This window comes from Macrobrachium rosenbergii, chromosome 43 (assembly GCF_040412425.1).
Source record: "Macrobrachium rosenbergii isolate ZJJX-2024 chromosome 43, ASM4041242v1, whole genome shotgun sequence".
Lineage (NCBI taxonomy): Eukaryota > Metazoa > Arthropoda > Malacostraca > Decapoda > Palaemonidae > Macrobrachium > Macrobrachium rosenbergii.
In genome coordinates, this window is record NC_089783.1 from 29,871,862 (window position 1) to 29,899,274 (window position 27,413).

Consider the following 27,413-nt stretch of genomic DNA (forward strand, 5'->3'; position numbering starts at 1 on the left):
TCCTGAAGCGCAACTTCGACTTACTTAACGTAACTCAAGTTCCCCCATCCATCAACTAATGAGACTTGGGATCAGAAGTTTCCAAATTTCCCTTAATGGTTGCGTTCACTGTTGTTTGGGTGTTCCGATTACGCAGAGACTAGCAAGATATTCCTATACAGATTGAAACTTTTTTGGGGGCAAAACAAAGAATTATCTAAGGCGAAGGTTTTGACCTTAGTATTTTTATAAAGATAAAAGGGTTTTGTAAGCATCTATTATTTATTTACAATCAAGGGACTTGATCAACATCTTTCTACGCAAGTCAAAATGTTTTTTGCTAAACAAATGTAAGAAAGAGTTACAATCAAAAGTCTTTCACTTACTTTCACTCTTTTTATGTTTCTGTTTGTTTGCGTGTCTCGCACACCTCATGCAAAAAGCCACTTGGTGATTTTCACAGCACGCAGGGTAGCAAGTATGTTATCATAATTGTTATCTACCTCATAGAGATAAAAGCCTCATTATCACTTTCATCAGAAAAAGCATTTCTTTTGAACGAGAGCTCCACAATCCTGTCTTATCCTCTCGCCTTCCTTGAGAGCCATTATGTCTATACCCAAAGCCAGTGACACTTTTGCACGGTCTGGGTTATACTGCTTGCTACCACGGCAGTCTGACTTGAAATTTGTGGTTGCTGTTGACCGAGAGAGAGAGAGAGAGAGAGAGAGAGAGAGAGAGAGAGAGAGAGAGAGAGAGAGAGGGAGATCCGCTATTTAAGGGTTTTTCCTCTTCAGAATGGCTGAAACTCTTCAATAGGTGCTCCTCTGTCTTGAGAAATAAGTCAGTAATAAAAGACATAAGGCAACTCACTTTACGAGCTTATTGATCGTACTTGAATCGTTGCTGGGGTTATCTGACGGCGTGGGCGGTTAAAGGAATGTTTAGACTTATGTTACCCATGAAAATTCATGTGTGTCGTACTTACCCCATTTGAAGAAGATTACTTCATATATCATCATTAGTGGTATTTCTGTTGGTCTGATTATTTGTAATGCCCTTATTACTGATATTTCATCTTAGTCAATTAAAGTATTTTTTTACAACCACATCATAAGCAATAATCATTTTTAGAATCTTAGGCTACTGGAGCTCTCTAAAGCAGGAAAGTAAGACTGCTTACTACCACCAAGATAACAATTAGCCTCAACTGACTACTTTGATGTCTTATTTGTGAGCAGCAACTTTAGGGGTAATAAGCTGTTCTACGGGGAAGTAAATGCAGGAAGAAAGGTACTAAAAATATTTCTCACAAAATGAAATATTGAAGTTGGTACAGATTGGGGATGAGACGATTTTTGTAACGAATGCAGTTCAGGGATTATTGAGTGAATATTTTGAACATTAGATAAATTTGGGAAATATGAGGGAGTCAGAGCTAAATGAAACAAGAAAGGTTTGTGTAAGGGTAAGAATGCCTCTAGAAGTGACTGGTGAACATGGAGACTGCAAATAAAGAGAAGTGCTCGAGGACACCAATGATGATGAAATTATAAGTAGAGCGACTGATTGACGGTCCAGAGTGTATAAGGTCTATTTGGGTCTGGGAAGGTTCCTAAAAATGGATGAGCGAGATAAGGGTTACATTGTATTAGGGTAAAGGTAACAGATGACAATTTACGAATCATAGTGCATAACATGATTTTGTGTAGCAAGGAAGCGGTACGGCAAGAATTTGAGACAGATAACAAACGACTGATATGGAAAGAATGGTGTTATAAATTAGTTTCGTTCTAAAAAGTCGTACATGGCGCACGAACTTTAAAGAAACCTAATGATTGAATTGACTGACAGAGGGGTAATGTGGGAATGTTAAGGATTCAGGTTACAGAAGAGGAGTGGCTGAAAACAATTAACTTGTTGTTCCAACCAGAGAGAAGTGCGTGTCAAAATATGTATATGGGAGAATGACTGGTCTGATATACAAGCAGTTCAGTGACAAAGGGTGTATTATTTCTCCACAACTTTAATATCCTGATGGATGTAAACTTGCAAGAAGTCAAAGAAAAGAAATCAGAGACAAATAAATAGTGAAGGGATAAGAAAAATGGGCCATGAGCAGAGGATGGGAGTTCTAGTTTTTTTCACATTTTATATCACTAACTAGGAATAGTAAAGAGAAACTACAAAAACTTTTGACAGAAATGAACAGAACTTCAAAGACGAGAAACTCGAGTGTAACAGGGAAGAGGCGTAAGCTTATGAAGATAAATGGGAATCAAGAACATGGGACCATAAATATTAATATGGATAATAGAGGTATGGAAATGGTGGAATTGTCCAGGAATTTAAAAGTAATCAGTTATCAAATGGAGATGGTGTGACAAAAGAAGAGTTAAATCATAGAAAGTTGATGCCATGTGTGCACCAGGTCGTGTTCATTAGTGTGTGAACCAGGTGAGGCTATGGAGGTTTTCTGCACAGACGGTTCACCAGTGCAAGTATGAATGTGAGAGTAAATATATATACATATGTATATATGTGTGTGTGTGTGTGTGTGTACTATATGTATATATTCACATTTCTAGTGTAAAATTTCAATATGACGTGATGGTTTAGATTCCAGATTCTTTAATGTCCAAAGTACTACAAACTTTCGAAGGCAATCTTCATCCATCAGAGACTACATTCAGGCACACACACACTATATATATATATATATATATATATATATATATATATATATATATATATATATATATATATATATATATATATATATATATATATATATAATACATTGTGTGTGGTCCTCCCAACATCTGTTCTCCTTTTCCTAATCCCTGGGGTGACCTGCCTGTTGATCTTCAACAGCTCCTTCCTGTTCCTGAACTATCCATGATTCCCGCGGTCGTGTGTTTAATCCTTCCTCGGTGTTCAGGATCATCTCCATCATGTCCATCTTGTTTATCTCCTTCGTAAAACTTCTATGTATAATTTCACACGTGGCCTTCTCCTCAAAATTATTCCCTGCACTGCCTTCCATCGTTTTTTCATAGCAGTTGATAAAGGGGTTCTGTAAGATCAACCTCGCTGTTTATTTTGGTTATAATGTGAATATACATGCACAGTAAAGATGTGTTATTTGGATATATATATTATATATATATATATATATATATATATATATATATATATATATATATATATATATATATATATATATATATATATATATATATATACATATATATATATATATATATATATATATATATATATATACATATATATGCACATATATACATATATATATATATATATATATATATATATATATATATATATATATATATATATATATATATATATATATATATATATATATATATATATATATATAAAAAAGGTAATAGTAGGTCAATAACATCAGGGCATTACAAATCTTAATGCATTTCAGCTCTCTTTTTTTGACACATCGTTCATCCTTCTGAAGGTCTCCCAAAACTTTGCAGGGGATCTCAAAATATCTAAAATAGTAAACTCGAACTTTCTCAGAGGCGAAACATGGCTAACATGTCAACCAAGAAATTCCACCAAAGGATTTTCATATATTCGTGTAATTTTAACTTCACACTTAGGCATCGTCATCATCATCATTATTCATCGTAGAAGTCACCATGATTTATGAATTTACCGTCCGCCATAGGCAATATAAAGGTAGAAAAAAGGAAAATTCTGTTTTCGTTTTTTCACGTCGTGGGTAGTAAACAGTCTGAAAAATGTTCGTTGCGTTATGAACTTGCCATTTTTATTTTTCAAAGATTCATTATCGAATCGATATCGCTAATGATAATGGACTTCGTGATTGCAGTAGTTCTTTTATGGTTATCAACTGCATTTCATTACTAGTACGCCCGCTGATATTGACTTTTACAATATTATTAATCTCATGATCACTATTTTGTTAAAAATTAGATATAAGAAAGCTGGCCATTTGCCATTTTATTAAGTCTTCCCGCTTCGCCAAGAGAACAAGTCTGTTCATGTGTACCGTACAGTTTACTCCAAGTAGAGCTACCTAGTCACTTAGTCTTTTTCCAACCCTTTTTATTCACTTATGAATCTTAAAAGATGAAAATCTCCTAGAGTTTTGAGGACCTTGCCTGTGAAGTTAGCCAAGTAATTTAAAACCTTTTAAATCTCTTTATAAACGGTTGCATTTATCCTTTACTCAGGAAGCACCTTTTCCTATAGCCTGTTCTCAAGACGGATGATCACACCAGCCCCTTCAACTAATGTTCAGTTGCTTTTATTTATGCTCTATCTGATCTTGGAGTTCTACTTACTCTGCACCATGTGAAATATTTGGTATCTTGCAGCCATTTCTGTGACAAGCAGTAAGGATTACAGAGAACAAGATCAATTTACGACCGCTAAGCCTCACTCTTACCTGAATATCCTCTTTTGGCACTTTGACAACATTCTATGTCATTCCTCTTAAAATATGCATAGGCTTCGTCAGGATTTGGTACATAACACGTTTTTCAGAGCTCCCTGATATAGTTCCACGTCCAATGGCTGTAAGTTTATTTCAAGACTCTAGCATGATTAATCCTTTTTACTGCCTTATTTGGTACTGCCATGTTTGTTCCTTTTCCTACCTCTGTTGGTGTCCAGGATGGATCTAGCCTATATCTGCTCTTCAACCTGATCTCATCAGTAACATGATTAAATCGCCATCTACACTGCCCATTCATAACGCAGATGACTGCTTCCAGCAGTTCATCTTCCATTGCTTCTCAGGTTTTTTGATGCGTTCATTTTGGGTCACTGAATCGAGAAAATGAAACAGGTTTCAGTCAAATGCCTCCAGGGCCTTTATATTTCTAAAAATTTTACCTAGTTTCTTTCCTTCCATCCATAGAAATGTCCAAGAGTTTGGACATTAAAATCCTCAAGTTTGTCGTAATTTTACAGTATATCTAAGTCAGTTTGTTTATAAACTTTAGCTGTTCTTTAAGTAGATTCTTCTTGGAATTACTTATACCCGAATGTCTTGCTTTTATGTCAAATGAGAATCTAAATCCACTATTCTTTTTGGTAGCACTGGTGCTAAGGCCTCCTGATTATACATTGGCACAGCTTGTACTTAAGACATTCATCTTATGACCTTCAATACTGTTGGCACCACCAATTGCAGCTTCGTCTGCTAGCACAGACTGATTGGGTATCGCGAAACCAAGAGTCAGATTCCTCTCACTTCCAACTGTGCGGTTGCTTTGTCCTCCGTTTTAAATATTTAACAGTTTATATGGCCTTTTTTTCAAGAGATGGGTTTTCATCTAAAATAATGATGTGATCTTTTTTGGTGACCAAACTTGATAAAGTCTCTTCTCGAATAGCATTTATCTGTCTGTCTATCTTTCTCTTTTCGATATATATACATATATATATATATATATATATATATATATATATATATATATATATATATATATATATATATATATATATATATATATATATATACATATATATATATATATATATATATATATTTATATATACAGTATGTATATATAAAATATATAAATAATATATATATATTTATATATATATATATATATATATATATATATATATATATATATATATATATATATATATATATATATATATATATATATATGTATCGAAAGAGAAAAAGATAGACAGACAGGAAAACAAAGAAATGCTTGTCGAAAAGAGGCTTTATCAAGTTTGGTCACCAAAAAGATCATATTAATGTTTTGCAACGGAGGGGTGGCTTTTCGGTTATCAGCATGTCTTTTAGAAAGAACCTGCTGGCCCATAGCTTCTCCACCCTGGTAGCGACTCACCACAGTCAATTTTTTATCAGAAAAATACCTAATTCAATTCTTTACGTCACCAGGGGCCGAGTTTATGTAATTGTAATAGCCACAATACCCTCTTAACTCCACGAATTCTTCAAATTTTTGTGAGTACGCATCTCACTACGAAACCTTAGATCCAATTGTAAGAAATATGAAGTAATTCTAATGTACGGTAACAGGATTAGAACCCGCATCCAGAGTACCAGAACGAGGTCAGATAACCGGCATTGATAACTTGACCTCGTTCTGATACTCTGGACGTGGGTTCGAATCCCGCTACCTGTTATTAGAATTACATCATATTTCTTGCATTTGGATCTAAGGCTTCGTAACGACAAGCGTTTTCAAAAAGTATACAGCATTCGAGAAGTTAAGATGGAATTGAAGCTAATACAATTATACGTATCCGGTAAAAAGTAACCAGTAGATTCTCTCTCTCTCTCTCTCTCTCTCTCTCTCTCTCTCTCTCTCTCTCTCTCTCTCTATATATATATATATATATATATATATATATATATATATATATATATATACTGATATACTCCACAATTAAAAGCGGAGGAGAGACCACAGAGAAAGAAAGGAAATAAAGATGCTAATTTGTCACAACAGTTGTGCCATATGGAAGGCGAAACTGTTGAGACAAATTAGCATCTTTATTTCCTTACTTCTTCTGTGGTTCCCCCTCCGTTTCCATTTGGAAGTACATCTATCTATCTATCTATCTTTTTATATATAATTATATATATATATATATATATATATATGTATATATTTATATATTTTCACGATGCATACCAAGTACCTGGTTATTACACAACTAATCACAGGTTTCAAAAAAATACCTCACTTCAGCCAGATACCTGAACTCTCGTAACAATAAGAATTAAGGATTACGACTGAGTACTCTAAAGGTAACAGTGATCCCTTAAAAAGATCATTAATCACATGAAAAATCAAAATAAGTTTTTCAGAAGAATTGTGAGGTTTAAACACGAAATATACTAGAATAAAAGGGCTTCACTCCAACAAACAACTTTAACTGTTTCCCTGGTCTTAATTCACTGGTTCCCTGGTCTTAATTCACTTTAGCAAAACTAAAGGAACACAACATGTTTATCACTTTGCCTTATGCACACACAATTAATCCTATTTACTGGTGGTCAATAAATGAAACACCGTTTTTAAAAATGTCAAATACAAAAATTTATTGTTAAATTCAAAATTTATAATTAGAATTCACAATCTGAAAATTTACTCTTACTTGAAAATAACACAAAATTTAATTAATTCTTGAGTTAAATTATTAAACAAAACTAAATCTTAAACACTTTAAATTAGAAGAAGGTAAATTAATCAAGCATAATTTTAACTATCAAGAATTATTCAAGATTTGAAAAGAAAATCTTAATAAATGAAAATTAAATCAAGTGTGCGATGTTAAATTATCAAGAAATATTTAAAATGCCAAGTAAATAAATGCTAAATCACCAATAAAAATCAAGAGATTGCAAACACAAGAACACATAAAAATACACAAAAGATTTATTAATAATAGTTTCACTAAGGCAAAACTTCTCTAATATGCCTTATTATGCCATGGTAATAATAAGTAAATTCCACATTACCTTATACTAGCTTGTGAACACCTTTGTAAAATCCCAGAATATGCAGCTGATCTCGATTCACAAAACACATTATTTTATCAGGTGCCATTACAACCAAATTTTTACACTTTTCCTATACTCAGATCTCAAAAGCTAAGATTCATACCAGTGACCACACAACTATTCTACATTAACCTCTCTCTTTTGAAGAAAGAGAGAGAGAGAGAGGGAACCAACTTTAACGGTCTCTAAAATCAGAATGAACAAATTTTGGGGGGATTCCAGTAACACATGAAACACTCAAGTCACGTCATTAAGGCATGTTGGGAACGAGATACAAGTAAATTCTAGAAGGAAGCAATACATTTTGAACTGCAATCTTACAAAACATGACGCAATTGCCATGTGTTCTTTACTCTCAAAAATTCATACATGACCAGAACCATGCATGTAACATTGCAAAACATTCGTCTCCTTCTCGTATGAGACAAAGCTTTTACAGAAACCCAACATGATCAAACAGATTTCTCCGGCTAATTATGACTGGCATGTTTTCAAAGCAAAACAGAAAACCCGAATTGGTTTTCAGAAAGGATCAGCAATTGTTATCTCGACCTGTCAGTGCTTTATCTTTTGCGATGACTGCTAAAGCAAAACAAACCCTTCTCTACGGCACACGTGTTCCTCATATATTACGTTACTATTAAAAATGCATTATTCATTCTAAATTACACTGTTAAGTTATCTAAGGCACTAATTCTTTTGAGATCTAATACTACACTACATATGAAATTTCAACAGTCATTATCTTTACACATAAGACATGATAAATATATGAGTAAATATATAAAAAATATAGGAGGATATACATACTACAAGGCAACATCATATATATATATTATATATATACATATATATATAAATACATATATATATATATATATATATATATATATATATATATATATATTTATATATACATATATATGTATATATACACATATGTGTATATATATTTTATATGTATACATATGCATAATTTCATTTCTTTGCCTGATGCAGAAATTCTTATACTTGTGTTCTTAACGTTCTGTTTTTTGTTCGAGTGTAAATCACGAATTTGATGATTGTAAAAACAGTGGGATAACATCATCAGAGTCTAATATTACAATACCTCTTAGGTTTTAATTGTAATCCTTGGTCTTTAGGACCAATTGCAAGGCAGTTCTGGCGATTTTCTCAAGAATTCGGAAGGTTCGTTTTTAAAATATTCAAATGTGTCATGGTCCAGTTGTTTTGAGGAGAGAAAAACAGTTTCTTCGGTACAGCAAAGTTAGTTATTGTAAGTTTTATGGTTTAATGGAAAAGTTATTTTTTCCCACAAAGAAATAAATTTCTGGCCTTTCTTTCATTTGGAATTAGTGCTCTGTCTCTCTTTCTTATCTTCTTCCATTCTATCTTCATTCTGGCCTACTGCAGTTACCCATCCTATCTTTCCATCTCATAAAAAAATATTTGCTGAGAGAGAGAGAGAGAGAGAGAGAGAGAGAGATGCAGGTCTTCCAGCAGTTGTTTAAAATATTTATGAATATTGACGCCCACGCTATTAAATAAAAATAAACCTAATCATCATCGAAAAGCTCAATAATATTTTATCGACCAGAAAAAAATCCTTCCCGGTCGTTTCTTCATCTAAACTGTGTATCAGTTACCGCCCCCCACCACCCCCTTATGCTCATGGGTTCAACGATATGGAGACGGGAAACGATTCCACTGATACCGAGGCAGCAACGGAAAGGAAAGAATTCCCCAACAGTGAGAAGAACTGCTTTGCTATTAAACTCTCAGGGAATGGATTGAGGGAGACTGGCAGACACCTGGGAAAACACTCTATTAACTGCAGCGTCACCTGGAGCATTGCTTTCGCCCTTGTTCCGACTTTTCCTTCGCATCAAAGAACTCCTCAGGAATCTCATTTCCCTCAGCTTGTATGCGATGATCGCTACCCCCGGCAGTGGGGCTGGTCTGCAGTCACGTCTGTTTGCTTATTTGCTCTGCGTATGATTTGTTTGTTGGTCTTCGCAACTGGCTGCCTGTAGGAGATGGCTAGAAACGTTGTTGATGGATTTCAGTGACATTTTGTGGAGGAACTGACGATAAACCGAAGAAAAATTTTTTGTTTAGTCAGGGGGGGTGACTAGTTTCTAGTATATAATCAATATCTGTCAAATCGTCGAATTTAAAACGGAAATCGAATTCTAAGATAATATCGTTTTGTAGAGGGAGTATGTGCTCGTCTCGGTTTTTCTAGTATAGTCCAAACGCTTAGACCATCACATCCGTTTTTTTCTAGAAATTGTTTTAAACGTTGTTTCTTGATTTATTCTAAAGCCGTTACTGTTATTTTAAACGCGTCGCTTGGTTATGTTCCCAAATTAGGGTCAATATTGTTCCAGAAACCTGTAACAGACCTTTCCCGGGTAAACAACAGTGGATCCCACAAGGCACCAGAACCTTGTATTTAGCGCATTAAAAGAAAATATTCGCTTGAGATACTGAATCATATAGCACATCGGTTATTCCCATGCGAAGCTACCTTCCCCTTTATTTGAGTTTGTAGTATCGCGGGATGAAGTTCTCTTCGTATTTTCCACCATGACAGTGTTGAAGAAAAAACATTCCAGAATCCGTCGACCCAGTTTCCCTTTTTCCTAACTCCATCCTGATACTCAACTTTTCCCCCATTTTAAATGCGCCTCTGCGTCAAATTTCCCTACCCGCAAAGCGTAAAATCGAACTGAGAGTCCTCGTCAACCATTCCACTAGAACACTCAGGAAAACCTCGACTTGGGTGAAAACACGTCGCTTTAAAGCCTTTGGCTTTCGACTCATTTTCTCAGGCGTTAAAATAATCCCTCTCTGCCAACACATCATTTAAAAGGATTCCTGTTTCCTAACCAGTCGTTGGGATGACATGCGTTGAAATGCTTTCCTCTTGGGATATATGATATCCATGGCCCTTTCAAGCTGATTTAAGCAGTACTTGTAGATGAGGTCTAAAAAACAAGCGGAAAATCTGTATTTTCCGCTGGACGTGTTTTTGTTAGATTTCCGCGAAAGGGAGATAAGAGGTTTGAGGGGAGCAACACGCTTCCAAGTAAACAATCATGTCCAATAATATAGTTTTCATATGATGCTACTTGATGCTGCAGGTTATGCACGTATTTATAAACAGAATGATGCAAAGCAACTACACACACACACAAACACATGTGTGTATATATGTGTGTGTATCTATGTATGTACATATATACATATATATATATATATATATATATATATATATATATATATATATATATATATATATGTGTGTGTGTGTGTGTGTGTGTGTGTGTGCATATATATATATATATATATATATGTATATATATATATCAATAACAGGACTTCGTTTAAACTGGATGATGTCTAACGAAGAATTTTATTCAAAAAAAGTTACAACTTATCAAGGAATTTCTGTCCTCATCATCCGATGGCTGTAAAATACTACGGGTACCAGACGATGAGGACAGATAGTCCTATAAAGCTTGCAACTTTTTTTAATACGAATTTCCATTAGACATAATCCTGTTTAAATGAGGTACTGCTATTAATTTTATGAATGCACAGAACAATTGTGCAAGTCATCAAGTCTAACAGCATATTGTATGTTCTTCTCTACATCCATCGCAGAACTTCCGAACTGCTCACTTTTCACTAATCTGTTGTCCGATATTCTTTCCACGTGACCAGTCCATCTCAAAACACTTTGATCAGTCCTCGCACTTCTATTAACTTTCTTAATACGTATCCCACATATCTCATCATCTGAATAGCATTCATGCCACAATTATACAAAATCCATCTCAACAGCTTCAACATTTTTCTTTGATTCAAAATTCATATCTATACTTCACTTCCATAAAGGAGCTGGTTCAGTGAATGCCTTCATATTACCTGCCATTAGCTTCCATAGACAAGTCTAAAGTGCCTTCCTAACCTTTTTACTTCACCAATTCTGTAACTAACCTCACCTCTTATCCTACAATACTCTTTTATCTATACTTTCAAATACCAGTGAAAATCAGCTTCTTCCGTTGTTTCACCATTCTTATTAACATTTTTTATTCATTCTTCCTGATTCCCATTTAGCTAATAGCCCTATTCTGTCACATTTACTTTTGACTCAGTTGTCACACTTGCCTTTACCATTTTATGCAGCTTCTCTTCATTATTCCTAATAAGTACCATATCATCTTGAAACATCAGTCATCCCACACTCCAATAACGACCCGTTTTCTTATCCCACAACTATTCTTTACAGTTTCAACCAATTGTAATAACTCAATCTTCTATACCATACACCCTCAACAGTCTCCTCATATCCTCTCTATCAGCAATGTCATAGGCTTTTCTAGGTCATTGAAAGCCACATACTGCTTTTTCCACTTCTTTCAAACTCCTCACATAATTGTTTCATAGCAAACCTTTTCATCTTACTTTTTCAGTAAAAATTTTATTGTATCTCTTTCTTAGTATACCAAGTAATGTTATGCCCCCATAATTCTTACAGTATACTTCATCAGCTTTCCTTTTATACTTAAGTAAAATTTCGCCTTTCACCCATCCCAACGGAACCTTTCCCTCACCGAGAAATATCTCACACACCCTGATCAGTCTCTCAGTCCCATCACCATAACTGCATAGTCGCACCTCACTTGTAATCCTGTCGATTACTGCTGTCTTTCCATGTTTCAACTGCTTATATATATATATATATATATATATATATATATATATATATATATATATATATATATATATATATATATATAGACTGTATATATACACATATACACATATGTATATAATCAGAGGAAGTGATGTCTTCGCCATTGCCTCCAGCACTGTACAACGGATCTCTGCAAAATTCTATCACTTACATATTTTCTGTGCTTCATCTTCCACAAAGTTCTTCATATCTTCACCCTTCCATCTCATAGTTCTCATGCAGTAAGTACAATATTATCTGGAAACATCTATCATTCTACCCTCCATTTAACCCTTTCGCAGCGGAGTTTATTTTGACTCTCATTCCCAGCTACGTGCACATTTGAAAGTGCTTCCAGCTTAAAAAATGAAAAATGTACTACACCTTTAAGCCCTATATTTTCAGGAATGAACTTCATTTTAGCTTGCAATTAATACATCATGCGTCAATAAATTATTAAAAATTGGAAAAAGTAAAAAAAAAAAATGAAAAGTCATTGACTCTGAGGTCTTCGTTAGTGGCACAAGTAATCCTGTTAGTACACTATCAGTGTATCATATATTCATGTTCCATATTTGCAATACTTCTTGTACTGTACATTCTGTATAAATGCTATACTTCAAAATATGTACAAAATAATATAGATGTCTTTATTTTTTCAATGATACCAATCATCCTTTCTCTGCGCCGTCAAACTGATATCTGTCCCTTGCAAGTACTGCTCTGAAACTAGATGTAACTAATATGAAGGTGTTTTAACTCAGATAACTTTCAATGGTAAGTTTGCGAACTAATTTCAACTGAAAAATAAACATACCATGATCTTTTAGGCAAAGTTTGCTTCTTGGCTATCATAAAATAGAAATATTTAATTCTTTTTTACGTTATCATCTATTTCCTAGGGAAATAATTTAGCAAAGCATTCATAGGAGTCAAATTGTCAATCTAATTACCTTATGAGTGTATAAATTATTGTACTATCGACCTCTTTGGGATTATTATCATTTAATTCAACTTCAGTCCATGTGTATGGCACAGCAACATATCAGCACATCATCACCATCATTAACATCATCATCCTCACTTTCCACCAGGTCAGAATCATCTATATCATAATCAGATTCTGAATCAGAAGCAGATAATATTTCCTCGATTTCTTAGAGTGATATATATATATATATATATATATATATATATATATATATATATATATATATATATGTATATATATATATATATATATATATAATATATATATATATATATATACATATTTATAATATATATGTGTATATGTACATATACATACATTCATACATATATATATAGATTATATATACAAATATACATATACACGTCCCAAACATTTTACGCAATCATTGAGAGAGAGAGAGAGAGAGAGAGAGAGAGAGAGAGAGAGAGAGAGAGAGAGAGAGAGAGAGAGAGAGTAAAACGTTTGGTACAATAGTGGGTCTGAGACAGGTGTGTGGTGTGTACATGTTGTTTGAAAATAAGTTGGCCGTATTCCGGCACGGGATCTTGCTCCTAGAGCAGCCAGTAAGAGTCATTCTGATGGTATACAAGTGATAAAGATGGTCGGGATTAAGAGTTATGTTTAATGATGTGAAATCCATAACGACGAGTCTCCAAGGTTATTTGATATTTTTTTCCGGATTTAGTGATGCATAAATTGGAAAATTTTAGATTTTTCTAGAGAAAATTTGTAAAATTCTGAAAAACACAGAAAGAAAAATGTGAGAGGAGGTGAATATAAGCTGAAGAGTCGGTTCTGTCGTTACAGACTCGAAATGGGTCTACAACTTCTTTTGCCTTGCCTCCGCCTAGTAGCAGTTTTTGGTGTGCTGTTGTCCGGCAAAATGGACCCAGGTCTGGAAGCCGCCTCTGGGATCAAGAATTTGCTTCTGGTTGCTGTTTTTGGATTGGCTAGCGCTGTAACAGGCAACATACTGGACAACATTAAGATGCAGAAAATCGAAGATGATGATTACAATGGAAAACTGAAGCATTGCAGGGAGAAGTTCGTCTCGAAAGAGAAGAGAGGAAGAATCTGATACTGGCGAATGTCAACTTAACCAAAAGAGTTTATGATCTGAAAAATACCCTACAAGAAAATAAAACGGAAAAAGAAAAGGAGATGCACAGAAAGGAACTGGAAACAGACAGGAAGGATAAGCAGTCGTACACAGGACGGTTTAACACGCAGAAGAGGGAACAGCAGAATCTTGGAGGACAAGATCCTTTTGCTTGAGAATGAAAGGCAGCTGACGCAGAAGGAGATGCCGGCTCAGGAAAATGTGCATAAATATGCTGGGAGACGAGATAACGAGGATGAAAGCAGAAAATAAGCGACTGACTCAGAACGGTGCCGCTGTCCAGTAGCTAAGTGATACCCGAACAACAAAGTAATGAGCCTGACTGCTCAGTTGGCAAAGCTTAATTGTCAACTTCGTCAACAAGAGGAAGTACCAAGTCAGCTGGACACGGAACTGCGTGAGATGGAAGAACAGAGGATGCAGATGACTGAAGGAATCAGAGGACTAGGAAACGAATTCAACCACTGTAAGACTGAGAAGGAAAACCTCCAGTTAAACGTTCGAGAAATGCAAGAGCAAGTTGGAAAGCTGTCGAAAGAAAATGGCTTCCTCCAATGTCAGCTACAAGAGAAAAATGAAGCTTAGTCAGCAGGATAATTTACTGCAAGCGAAAGACCACCGGCTGGAAGAGATGGCAGCATGGGCGAGAGGAATCTTCTTTTGGAAGATGAGCTGAGAAATCTGCGGGCAAAGAACGAAACGTCACTCCGCGACTTCATGATCCTCGAGATGAGGACCGAACACTTGGAAAAAGCAAACAAAAGACTACAGAAAAGACTTGCAGTTCTTACGAGCTGGCACGAGGCGGTAGGAGCCAGCCTCAATCTGACGGAAAGGAAATTAGACTGACTTATGTTTGCCGGAGGAACAATGATGTTATTTACACAAAGGAATCCATGTACTGCTTGTGTTTAGTTTCATATGTAAATATCCATTCTGTATAGTTAATATTTTTCATTGTACGTTCAAGGATAAGGATATAACAAAATGTAAAAACAACTTCCCTCTGTTCATTGCCCATCAAAAAGCTAAGTTCATTAAAGTCAAGGAATGCAATAAGGACTTGGTCTATAACAAAAGACAAAAAGATATATATATATATATATATATATATATATATATATATATATATATATATATATATATATATATAATGTTATATATTTATATACATGCATGTGTATATGTACAGTATATATTTGAATAAATGTAGATATATTTATATATAGAAAATTTACATATCATGAATCCAACTTTACATAATATCATGAAAACCCCAGTAACCTACCAAATTCTGCAAGTGATGTGGAAGATGTTTCCGGTAAGTACTGTAGGCCCGTATTTCTTAAAACTTCCAACAGATGGCAATAGTCGTTCATCGCAGTGAAAGGGTTAACACAAATCTATTTACTTATCCCACGACTTTGAGCCTGAACTACTGCCTTTTCTCTTTTCTCATCCAAGTAGGTCTGGGTCGTTCAGCTTTTATGGGTCCCAAAGGAGCCAGCTGACCCTATCACGTACTATTTTCACAGGATGGTGCGAAGGACATGTCCAAGCCATCTTTACCTTGTTCTCATCATTCTCTCATCTACAAATAGAACTTCCTCATTTTCATAGTTAGAGTAAATGCATATATGTATGTATATGTATATATATATATATATATATATATATATATATATATATATATATATATATATATATATACATATATATATCATATGTGTGTGTGTGTGTGTGTGTGTGACGGCCAGATAGGAAAAATTACACTGAAGACTATGAAGAACAATCACGTTAGCTAAAGATAAGGATTGAATTTTGAGCCTTTTCTTGGGTGCAATTCTTGATGTATATTCAAGAATACACTTAATATCCTTCAGCTTTACGAGGACTTCTGTCCTCACTGTCAGTAGGAAAGAAAGCTTTACTTTGTCTGATGATGAGGGCTGTAGTCATCGTAAAGCTGAAGGATTTTAAGTGAATTTGTATCAGTATACTAAGGTTTACTTTCAGGAAATGGGTCTTGTTTTATCCTTAAAAATTGCATTAACATGTATGCTTCACATACACAAATGTGTGCAGGTGTATGTTGGCAAATACATTTCTCTGAAAGGCTTCGTTAACGAGGAAGTCAGGGTCTTGTCCCGTCATGTAAATGAGGTTAACTGCGAAGCAATTAAAAGTTTGGTATCTGGCAGGCCCTCAACTTTTACTTTGGGATATCAAGTGACTACATTTGATTAAAATTGTTTCTGAGAACAATTCTGTAAGCTGAAGGACCAAAGGTGGAAGTTGCTCGTTTAGTTTAGCAAGTGATTCTTTCCAATATTTTTCCTTTAATTTATTTCAAATTTCTGACTTGCTGGCACCCTTTCTCTTCCAGTTATTATCAATTTTCTGTCTGGTAAACTTAAGGGTAACTTCAAATAATTTCGATCTTACATATTTAAAAAAGAACAGCCATTCGACAAAGGAAATCAGTGATGGAAAGCAAATCTGAATTATTACTACAGTAGATTAGAAGATTAAGCAAAAGCTCTGGTCTTCTGAACACCAGGCCGAGAAGCAAACATTACATAACTAATTTTAAGACCACAATTCTCTCTTGAGCCGTCAAAATCCCCTTGAATATTGGCAGAATCGTGTTAGGTTTGAATATGTTAGGGATTAGTAATCCTTTAAATGGATTAGCCAGGTAATGCCAAGAGTTTCTTGAGCAAAGGCTATAAACCTTCAATTGTTAGTAGTCTTTGTTTGTCTGTCTTATGTCTAACTACTGTTCCTACAGTTTATTCCAGAATAAGTGAGGCCAACGTCTTGCCTTTTAGTTATTTGTACTTTACTTTTTGATGTTCGACAAGGAGATTGTGCTTGAAAACAGGCTTAAATGATTGATTTATTACATGTAACAGCTGATTAGATATGTTTAGGATCGGAGTTTTAATCTGGGCACGGATTTCTTTTAGTTGCTGCTTTAATCATTTTTGGCACTGATAAGCATCTGGGAAAACGTCAGCACTCTGCTGTTTGTAAATGAAAATGTAAATTAACCTGTAACTTTGATTGATTATGGAAGTAGTGTCCCAATATTGATGAACGAAAATGTAAATGATGAAGAGTATTTACGTAATCATATTGTTTGCCATTTCTAGTTTATATGCGCATAATCATCTGGAATTTTGTAATTGACTTTCGACTGTGAAGCCTGCTGATGTGTTTTGCAGCTCTACACTTTTTGAACGTTAGTTCTCGTCTTGACCTTAGTTGGACTTCTTCATGGTAGTCAGTGTAGTGTGGCTTCTAGAGTAATAAAATGATAAAATGGGCACTTGGCGACTTTTGTTAGTTGTTAGTTACAGCTAGCACATTTTAAGTCATGTCTGTTTACCTGTCCCCCATTGGCTGTCGGCCTAAGAAACAGGAGATCAGCGCCTGCCCTATGAGCCTACAGAGGCCCTAGAGGACTTTTACTTTTTAACTAGCTATTTTAATATCTTCAGTGAGTTGTCTTGTTTCAACCCCAGATTGATAACTTTTTCGTTGTCAAAGGTATTGAGCATCACTTTCCCCTTCTTGCTTTTGAAATTCATAAATCTTTTCCAGTAAAAGAAGTCGTTTTGACATAGCTGTTTTTCAGGGCCGTTGAGCAAAACTTCGTCTCACTGATTAATCGACTTCTGAATTTCATGATGTCAGATATTGTTAGGAAAAAGGGGTGGAGGAGTCATAAAAAGTTCTTCCCGTTTAAAATAGGATGGACTAAATTACTAAAACATTTAAAACATACACCGTCACTAGACCATAGAGAATCTGACACTGCCTGTTTATGGCCTTTACGGCAAGCTTGCCTTAATATTGCTCAAGAATGCCACTTTTCCTAAGTAGGCATATATCTCTTTGCAATGGATTCAAGAATGTACGCTTTTGTAGGTCGTTTAATAACATCTTATTTAAGTTTTAGGCTCAGTGCCATGCACGAATGGTCTCCGAAGAGCACATTTAGTTTATGGTTCACAAAGAGTGTAAGATTCTTCAGTTTTTATGTTCTTTCCCTATCTCCCAAGGACTAATTATACAGATATGTGGCCCTGACCTGAATGTATATAGAAACTATTAGGCTAGGAGGGTTAGATGAACGAAGAAAGGTTGAGGCTAACAGAGAAGAAAGCCATAAACCCGCCTCCTAATAAAACAAAGATTATTAAATTTGAGAAACGAAGGTAAGACAATGATTTGAAAACTTGGTGATAGAGGAACTGAAACAGTCCGGGGTCTACTGATTTCCTCGGTTTGGTTATGGACCAGTCAAGAAGAATCAAGAATGCTTATGTTTTAAGGTAAAAATGGACAAGTAAATAAATTGATAAGCTCAAGAAATAATACTGACACGGTATAGAATAGAAGTATCGAGGCTGTCTTTAACAGGGGTTCTAGACAATGTAATCTGGATACTGGAAGTACTGTAGGCTTATGGCTTGCTCTCAAATCCATCATTAGTGCTGATGTGGCAGTCTCAGTCTACTGAGGTCTCAGAAGTATCTTCTTATCAACTTCATTGTAACTGGATAAGAATGATGACTTTGCTCACAGGAAAAAATTATTCATATTTGCCTCTGATTCTGGATATATTTGAATTAGAATGTCATGCAGACCTTACAGATCTTGATTCACTGGTTGCTTTTGATTTGAATACTTTTGCATTTTCCTAATCATATTCGTAATTTATGACAGTACCCAATACTTTACGCTTGCCACAACTAAGCATGTGAGTCTGGCGTATCATAGGACTTTAATTAAACAAGGCTAAAGTGATTTTCCTTATAGATAACTATGTATGTATGTATGTATGTATGTATGTATGTATGTATGTATGTATGTATGTATGTATGTATGTATGTATGTATGTTGTATAATTTTCGTATTAGTGTCTCATTTCATTATCATTTGCAGAATTTTTCATGTATTATTTCCTGGATTTCTGATAATGTGTATTATAGTTCAAGGCCTTTGAGCAAATATTTGCGATGTCCAATTTTTGAAAATCTTATTATTACGAAACAGTTCTGGGATTTTCAGTATTCATGCTTTTTAATGCTGCAACAGATATTCTATTTACTGCAAAACAGTCGCTCTTATTAATTCACAGAAGCCTGGTATGTTATCAACTTGAAAACTTATGTAACTGAGTTTATTTCTCACAAAATGTAAAGTATTTGTCCTTAAATTCTCTGGCAGTAACGGTAGCAAAAACTCGATCTTTAATTTCCAATTGAGAAAAAGGTGATTTTTATCATTTTTAAATACCAACGAAATTTTTTATCATACCCTGTTTAATCACCAAATAATGAAATAAAATAAGTTTTAACATACGTCTTCTACATAGTTGGAACTAAAGTCTGTTTTTCAATGCTGTGACCTTTGTTCCTCCTCTACGGGTTCCCCTATTTCTTAATCTATATATTTTCAGTACCGTAACTACAAAAAATGTGTGGCTATACAGGATTATAACTCATCTAAAACTGGATTCGAATTTTGTATTGTTTACAGTGCAATGTCTTGACTGGAGATTGGACAACTATCTGTGACGGCTGTTTATTACAGTGCAACCTTGCTCTATTTTTTCTTAGTTGGCACGTGTGGGTATACACATGTGCCGAATAGGGAAAAAGAAGGCAAAGTTGCACTGTTATTAATAGTTATATTACAGATAGTTGTCCAATCTCCAGTCAAGAAATTGTGCTGTAAACTATGCGAAATTTTGATTTAGTCCACCTCAAGATGAATCATCCAATTCTAGATAAGTTATAAGCCTTGGCTTGATAACCCATATGCATAGCTATTCCATGATAAATATACGAGATTCAACTTACAGTATATAGTTACTTATAGTTTAAAAACTAAATCTTTTCTGAAAGCTTTTGGGAAGAAAATGGGTTGAAGATTTACAGAGAAAATTATAATAACCTGAAATCTAAGGTAAATCTTTCATCTTGGTTCTGATACACCTTTTGTCCTGATTTATTAAATAATGATAGGCAACTAGACCACTCTAAAAGTTGGGTCCTTCCACCTAATTTTGGTAATTGAACCGGTAACATTAGGAAAATCCTAGACATCCAAGCTAGTTGCTATAAAGAATATCGGCTCAATAAAATTGTTACAGTCATTGAATTATTTTCTCATGAACGCAACTTTTAATGTAAACATGATTTTTAAAAGTCAAGATAGCTGCAGAATGAAGTCAAAGCAGGCTAATTTCTAACCTTCCAGGAGTCTTTTAGGATTCTGACATCCGATCTCGAAGCCCAAGTTTTAGGACTTCGGTATGCTTGAATTTCGTGTGAAATGAAGTGCTTGAATTTCGTGTGCTGATCAATAGCAACTGTTTCGAAAAATTTCATCAACCATAATTATTTGCTTTGTGAGAGCTAATGACACTGTTTAGAGTTAGAGGTCCTGTTAAAATCTGAAAGTCTCTCTCGACTGTGGTATGAACCTACCCCAGTTTTTTCTAGTCCTCCACATTCCCGTTACAAAGCTTTCTCTCTCAAAAATTAAGATGCTATGCTGCGGTACGGTGGCTAGAGTACTTGTGAGCGGCTAAACAGGATTATTACAAGAATGTCTGGATTAAGGGAAGGTTCTAAAGGAATGTGATTCTCTGAGTCTTCTTCACCGTACCGGACTTCTCACTCCTTCGCTTTAATCTTTCAGACTTGTTTATCTCTGATTTACCGATTCATTGTGTCTTCATTTATTCGTTTTTATTTGCTTCTTCATTGCTTTTGCATTTTCATCAGTATTTCATCCTGATTCTCCATTTTCACTTTTATTTATCTCCTTTCACATGAGTGCTTTCTGTGCTATGAAACCGTTTTAGCAAGTTTCTAAGGCCCTTCTAAATTAATCCACATAACCTTTTGATTAGTAATGACAAGAACAGGAATAATACAGTTAATTATGGCTACTATTATAATCACATCTCTCAGTATTATTTATTGGAATTTGTTTTTGAATAGTCATTACTGTCCTTAAGTCTTTTTTTCTGTTTTCTAATGCATTATTATTCTCTCCTTTCACGCAAGTGCAAAATCACCATTGAATTTTACATATGAATTGCCTTTTGTGATTTTATGCAAATACATTATTTTTATAGTAATTCATAATATCTCTGATGCAAGTTTTATTTTCTTTCACGTTACTTTACAGCCTTCAGTATCATAGACAACCTTATGATAATTAGTTTGAGCATTATTATCAATTATTTCAGTAACACTATAAAAAAATATTACATCCATTCCATTTTCAAGTCTACTGAACATAAACCATGTCATTTATAGCTACTGAACTGAATCACATGAAGCTGACAAATTGACGAAATACCTTCTTTGTACGTGAATAACTTACAGGTGGAAGTGAGTGGCCGCATAATGGCTTTCATGGCAAATTCTACAAGTTCTCATACAACTGCAATTGCGACAGTGCAGAAAATGTGCATTAGTACATTGCATTTAACAAAGTAAATTATAGTTTTCACATGTTTCACAACATCTTCACCAGCTATGTCAAGCATCACTGAGCATGGAGGGGTTTAATATTCAGTAGGAAACGTTTCCATTTCTTTTAGGCCTACTTTAAAACGGAATTCCTTCAGCGACTGTTTTCCTCAAGGTAATCGGATTGCAGAAGTGTAGAAAAAGACGGAAATATTCCGTCTGGAACAGATGATTTACTAACAGGGGTTTTATGTAGTGGAAAAAAAATTATTACTCGCGGGATATGAATTACTTTTCACAAAACCTTAATCACGAATGGTTGTGAAAACTTTACAGTTGCAGATGTAGGACATATTTCTATCCATCAAGTAAACAGATAATGTGAAAATTGTAAGTATATCCAGGAAATATATTAGGTCTCTGTCAAAATTAGTGAGGGAATAATTCTCAGAGTTCCTGTAGTTAATCCAATTCAAGGAAATTAACGCGGAAGCCTGAGCATTGATACCTCTAAGCTGGTTTCCTTTAAAAGGAGCTGATTCTCTCTCTCTCTCTCTCTCTCTCTCTCTCTCTCTCTCTCTCTCTCCTTTGATATCTTTCTCTTCGGTTTCACCCACTTTGTTGAGCTGTTATCTTTCCAGACTATGATTATTTATCACAGGGCTGATAGCTCAGCGTAAATGCGTATGAAGATGACAGCACAAGGTCTCGGATTTTTTCAGGACGTCCTCGGTTTTTATAACCCACTTTTTTGTCAAGCATTGTCAACATAAATTCCTTTTAAGTTATAGAATTATAACCCAAGCGAACATGGAATAGCTGTAGTGAATTTCGTGAAAGATAATGACTAGCAATAAAACGGTAGAGCCTAGGATTTATTGGCGAGGAAAGAATGTACTCACATACCGTAAATCTCAGCCTAGTTGAGGTGAATCGCTCTACATATTCGATAATAATTTAAATTTCTCAAATAAATCTCTTCCCTTCATGTATACAAGATTTAATCAATACCCAGGAGACAAATTGAATTCTTTAAGCAAATTTGTAAATGACGACATTTCACGGTTTGAGATTTGGGACTGAATGCACTATGCACCATGGTTCAAATACTCGGATTACTTCTGTATTTATTTTTAATATTATAGAAAAACAGAAAAAACATTCGAAAAAACAAGGATAAATAGCAGTGGGAGTTCTGGAATGTTCCTCTTTTCCTTTTATTCAAAGCATAGATGTGATCAAACTATGTTATTTAAAAAGCTAGTTTATAAGGAGAGACCTTGTATAGTAAAAACATTTTTTTGGGATAGGGGAATTTTGATATTTAATTATTTAAATATAGTTTCTTTTTTATTTTTGACTCCTAATTTTAATCGGTTCTTAACAGAAATTTGGTGTCTTGTTCATGGCAGAAACTATTGTTTAGTTGTAATTTTTGGTTTGCTTTTATTTTTTGCATTATTTTTCCTTGGAATTTTTCCTTACAAGTATGGCATTTCTAGAAGCATGTTTAAAAAAATACGCTACGGAAGCCTTCCTTCAGTCACACACGGTGATCTCTTCCGCTATACAAAGGGTTTAATCATGGAATCTCATCTTAAAGTCCTAGATAAAAATGGAGTTTTCAAACTAGCCATCCCTAACCTGCTATTTATACCAAGTACACTGGTGATGCACTTGTCACCACCCGGAGTCATCAAGAGCTGCGGAATCTTGTGGTCGTTTTGCTTAAAAGTTCTGTCCTAGGAATCGGAACATCAGTGATGCATGGGTGAAAGTATCCCCCTTTCATGATGCATTCTGACAAGAGGACGAAAACAGGTTAGGCGAATTCACTGAGTTCTGAAAACGTTTGATCATGGCTGTCTACAGAAACATGGTATTCATCTCCTGTGGTGGCTAGAAATCTGACACCAAGGATCTAAAATTGGTCAAGAATCTTTTTACGAGCAATAGGTATCCAGACTATGTGACAGCACTGAATACGAAAAAAATAGAGAAATTAATGCATTAGCCACGCTAGATGCAGCCTTCAACAGAAATTCATACAGTACAGTAGAACGTGACTGCATGGAGGAGAGTGGTTGCCAGAAAAGAAATTCCTTCTAACCCTTATGAAACTGTATCTTTCAGTGTTTTGAGCCTCCCCATCTGGACATGCATGCTAATGAATGATACCCTTCGTCCGCAACCCCCAGCCTAGCAGAGAGGTTCCACAGATGGCCCGTGTCTTTTATAAATTTACGATTTTTTTAGAAACTGTGAATTGCCTAAACTCAAGCATCTACTCATATTAATGCAATTCTTCAAAGACGTCTACAGCACCAGTGAAGTCAAGGGGCCATCCTCTTCTCTGATAACATATTGCCCTTTATTGTGTTTAAATTAAGACTGGCAAAATCAGCTAACAAGCTGACAGAACAACTGATGGGGACTTGCGAAGAACATAATTCGGAACAGCTTGCTTTGCATTTCAGAGTGGAAAAAAAGGAGCTATAGAAAGAATGAGAAACATAAAGAGAAGTGGAGAGTGGGAGAAGTGCTAAACTTGTATTAATAACTCGAAGAAGAAACAATTGTCTGGGTTAATAGGATATGAAATTAATTTCATTTTGAAACATTCCTCTCATTATTAAAAAAATGAAAAATAAAATCTAAGAAAACGGAAGAGAAAATTCGTATATATATATATATATATATATATATATATATATATATATATATATATATATATATATATATATATATATATATATATATATATATAAAATGGCCTGAGGAAGAAATGAAAGTAAGGAAGCCGCGTCCTCATTTTCTTTGTGAAAACTTGAGCACCGAAAGTACCAAGAACCTAATTCTGAGAAATTGTTCTCCAGCTGGGTAACACCCTTTTTTTTATCTCCTTCCTTTCGTTGTCTTTTCCTTTTTCTTTTTAATCTCGTGGTCTGCCCTCGGGAGCGTAAATCCTATTACATTTCTGAGACTTCAAATTAAATTAGTGGGCGTGGAACCTTCACTCGCAGGCTCTATAAGGTCTGCGATGGAAGTGAGGATGTCAGGAGGCAGGTTTACAGAGAAATTATTGTAAATTAGCGTAAGAAATTGTAAGTGAAAACTACATCTTCAGCTGCGGGAGCGTGTGAAGCTATTACAAAAGAACTGGATATTTTCGTGCGCACAAAACTTTTCCAGGATAATCGCGGTTGAGATTGAATGTGGAGATAATAGACTTCTTGGCTATGTCTGAAGCCAGCTATAAGGAGAACGGCTTTCTGCAGATACAGGCACAAATGTGCATGTGTTTGTGTGTCTGAGTATTTGTGCATCCGGGTGTTGATATTTGGTATGGTGTGTTAAACTCGTGTCCCCTCAGCATATATGTGACATAAAGACCTTTTATTCAAGCTCCGATTACTGAACCAGCGTTATCAGAGAGGGCTCTTAAGTCAAGCTTACATAACAATGTCAGGTCACTTAGCATTATCAAATGAACACTGACACTGAAATTCCAGTAGTTGCGACACTAATGCAATGTGTTCCGAGGCTGACACGAGTGCCTGTTGAATGATCTAAGGGCCCTTTGGTTGCCGATTTGCCCTTGTATGGTTAGGAAATCTCTTCATCTTTTCCTACATGTTACCAAGAAGCAAGGAGAGTGGTATTGGTCACAACGTTCTTACTATTTTCGATGCAAAAGAACAAAGAATAATGAAATAGTTAGTTTTGGGGTTTTGAATTTTATTAGTAATAATACAGAGAAGTACAGAGAAGAAGAAATGAATGACATTAAATGTGTATAAGGGTGCATCCACACTAAAGTAAAACTTGACGAAAAAACATGTCAGCAAATTATTGTATCCACGTCACAAACAAGTTGAAAACAAGTCAATGATTGCAAGTGGAGAACGAATCTTTGGCCAATGCTGGATAATGAAATGAAGCACTGGTTAGGACCACTAATAAAGTGTTAGGTTGTATGTAACATGTTTGTGATGTTTGCGATAAGTTACCTACGTGCGTGTATGGCATATTTTACCTCAGTGCGAATACACCTCTAGGAGGAAAAGGAGGATGCTATGGTGCATCAAGAAACCAAAATGAAAGGGAAGGGTTAAAGGAATGAGAAATTCAAATACAGATTTGGATACAGTATTTTTTACATTCCTGATATCGCAAGAGTAAGCACAGAAACAAAGTTTACAGTGAAGCCTGGATATCTATTTAGCCTGTTTTGTCGCTGGGCAAAGGTAGCTATGCAGGAAGACCCGATGCAAAAATAGGTTTTAGAGGCTTGTTATGCTTTGTTCGTTTGGGATGACTGAAATGTAAACATCGAGAGTCTTTCCCTCTTGCAACCTGAAAATTCATCTTTTGGCATAAGTTGACAAGAGTAACATTAGACGAATGAATTGAAGCCTGTCTCATAATTAACTAGCTGAAGTGAAAGGGAATGTCTTTGGTAGGTTAACTCGCAGAGGAAGGGCTCAGAATTCTGTTATTGATTTAATAAAAATTAATAAGTGTGGGCCAGGGAAGTGAGGGAAGCATCTAAAACGAAAGAGGGTGAAGTATTCAGATACGGGAAGGGTTGAATTCAAGAGATGGGCCCATGAGATAGAACGTTCTGTCGGAATCACACGCTCAAAGGAATTAAAGAATTAGTTGACATGGAATTGAAGTTGGAAGTTGAGTTAATGAAACATGGGTTTTCTTAAAATGTATGAATGAGAGAGATACTGATGTTAAGGAATACTAGAGTAAGAATGTAGATGCTTAGGCAGGCGAGAGAGAAAGAGAAAGATGAAATCCAGTAACCTTTGTTGACGGAAACATTGCTCTGGAAACTTGAGACGGAAAAGGTTTTTCTGGTTAAGAGTGTATGAGGAGAGGAATTTTATGAGTAAATAAATTGTATCACAAAATTGATGTTAATAGTGAAGTATTGTTTTTAGAATGTAACATTATGTCACTGGCATAGGTTTTTGAAGGGTTGCTGAATGATGTTGAGGAAGTTATGAAGGCTGGAGAGTAGTTCGACAGATACTTGTAGACAATCAATAGAAGTCGAAGGATTTTCTAGTAATAGCAACAAGTATACAGGAGGAATCATTTAGCTTTTTATTCAGAAGAGGTATATAGATGAACACAAGACCTGGTATTAATAAATATGGAGGGTTCATAGGGACAAAGTGAGGCAATGCGGTTCCCTATAAAGTGAGACTTTATAGGGAACAGCAGCGTAGTTTCAGAAAAGTGTTGCCGAAGTTTACATTATGCAACCGATGCGAGAGAAGTTCTGAAATAATCAAGGTAATCTTTCTGTATATACCGTAAAAGAACCTAGAGAAGTTGTACTTAAATTTATATAATAGGTAAGTAGTATGAAGTATGTTTGTTATGTAATGTGTAGATGGGGGTAACTGATAGAAATTGGAAATTCTTAAGATAAAAGTCATGTTTGTAAAGAAATCGGTAACTGAGAATTCTCAGTTGCGGTTAGTGCA

At 35.1% G+C, this 27,413-nt stretch overlaps 1 protein-coding gene and 1 long non-coding RNA gene across 3 annotated transcripts in view; one reads left to right on the top strand and one right to left on the bottom strand.

The window, feature by feature from the left end:
- LOC136828721 (uncharacterized) overlaps positions 1 to 27,413 on the top strand; it is a 207,757-nt gene that overhangs the window by 116,823 nt on the left and 63,521 nt on the right. The window lies entirely within an intron of this gene.
- The window catches only part of LOC136828719 (uracil nucleotide/cysteinyl leukotriene receptor-like), a 145,690-nt gene that overhangs the window by 73,081 nt on the left and 45,196 nt on the right, over positions 1 to 27,413 (bottom strand). The gene's annotated exons all lie outside the window — the stretch shown is intronic.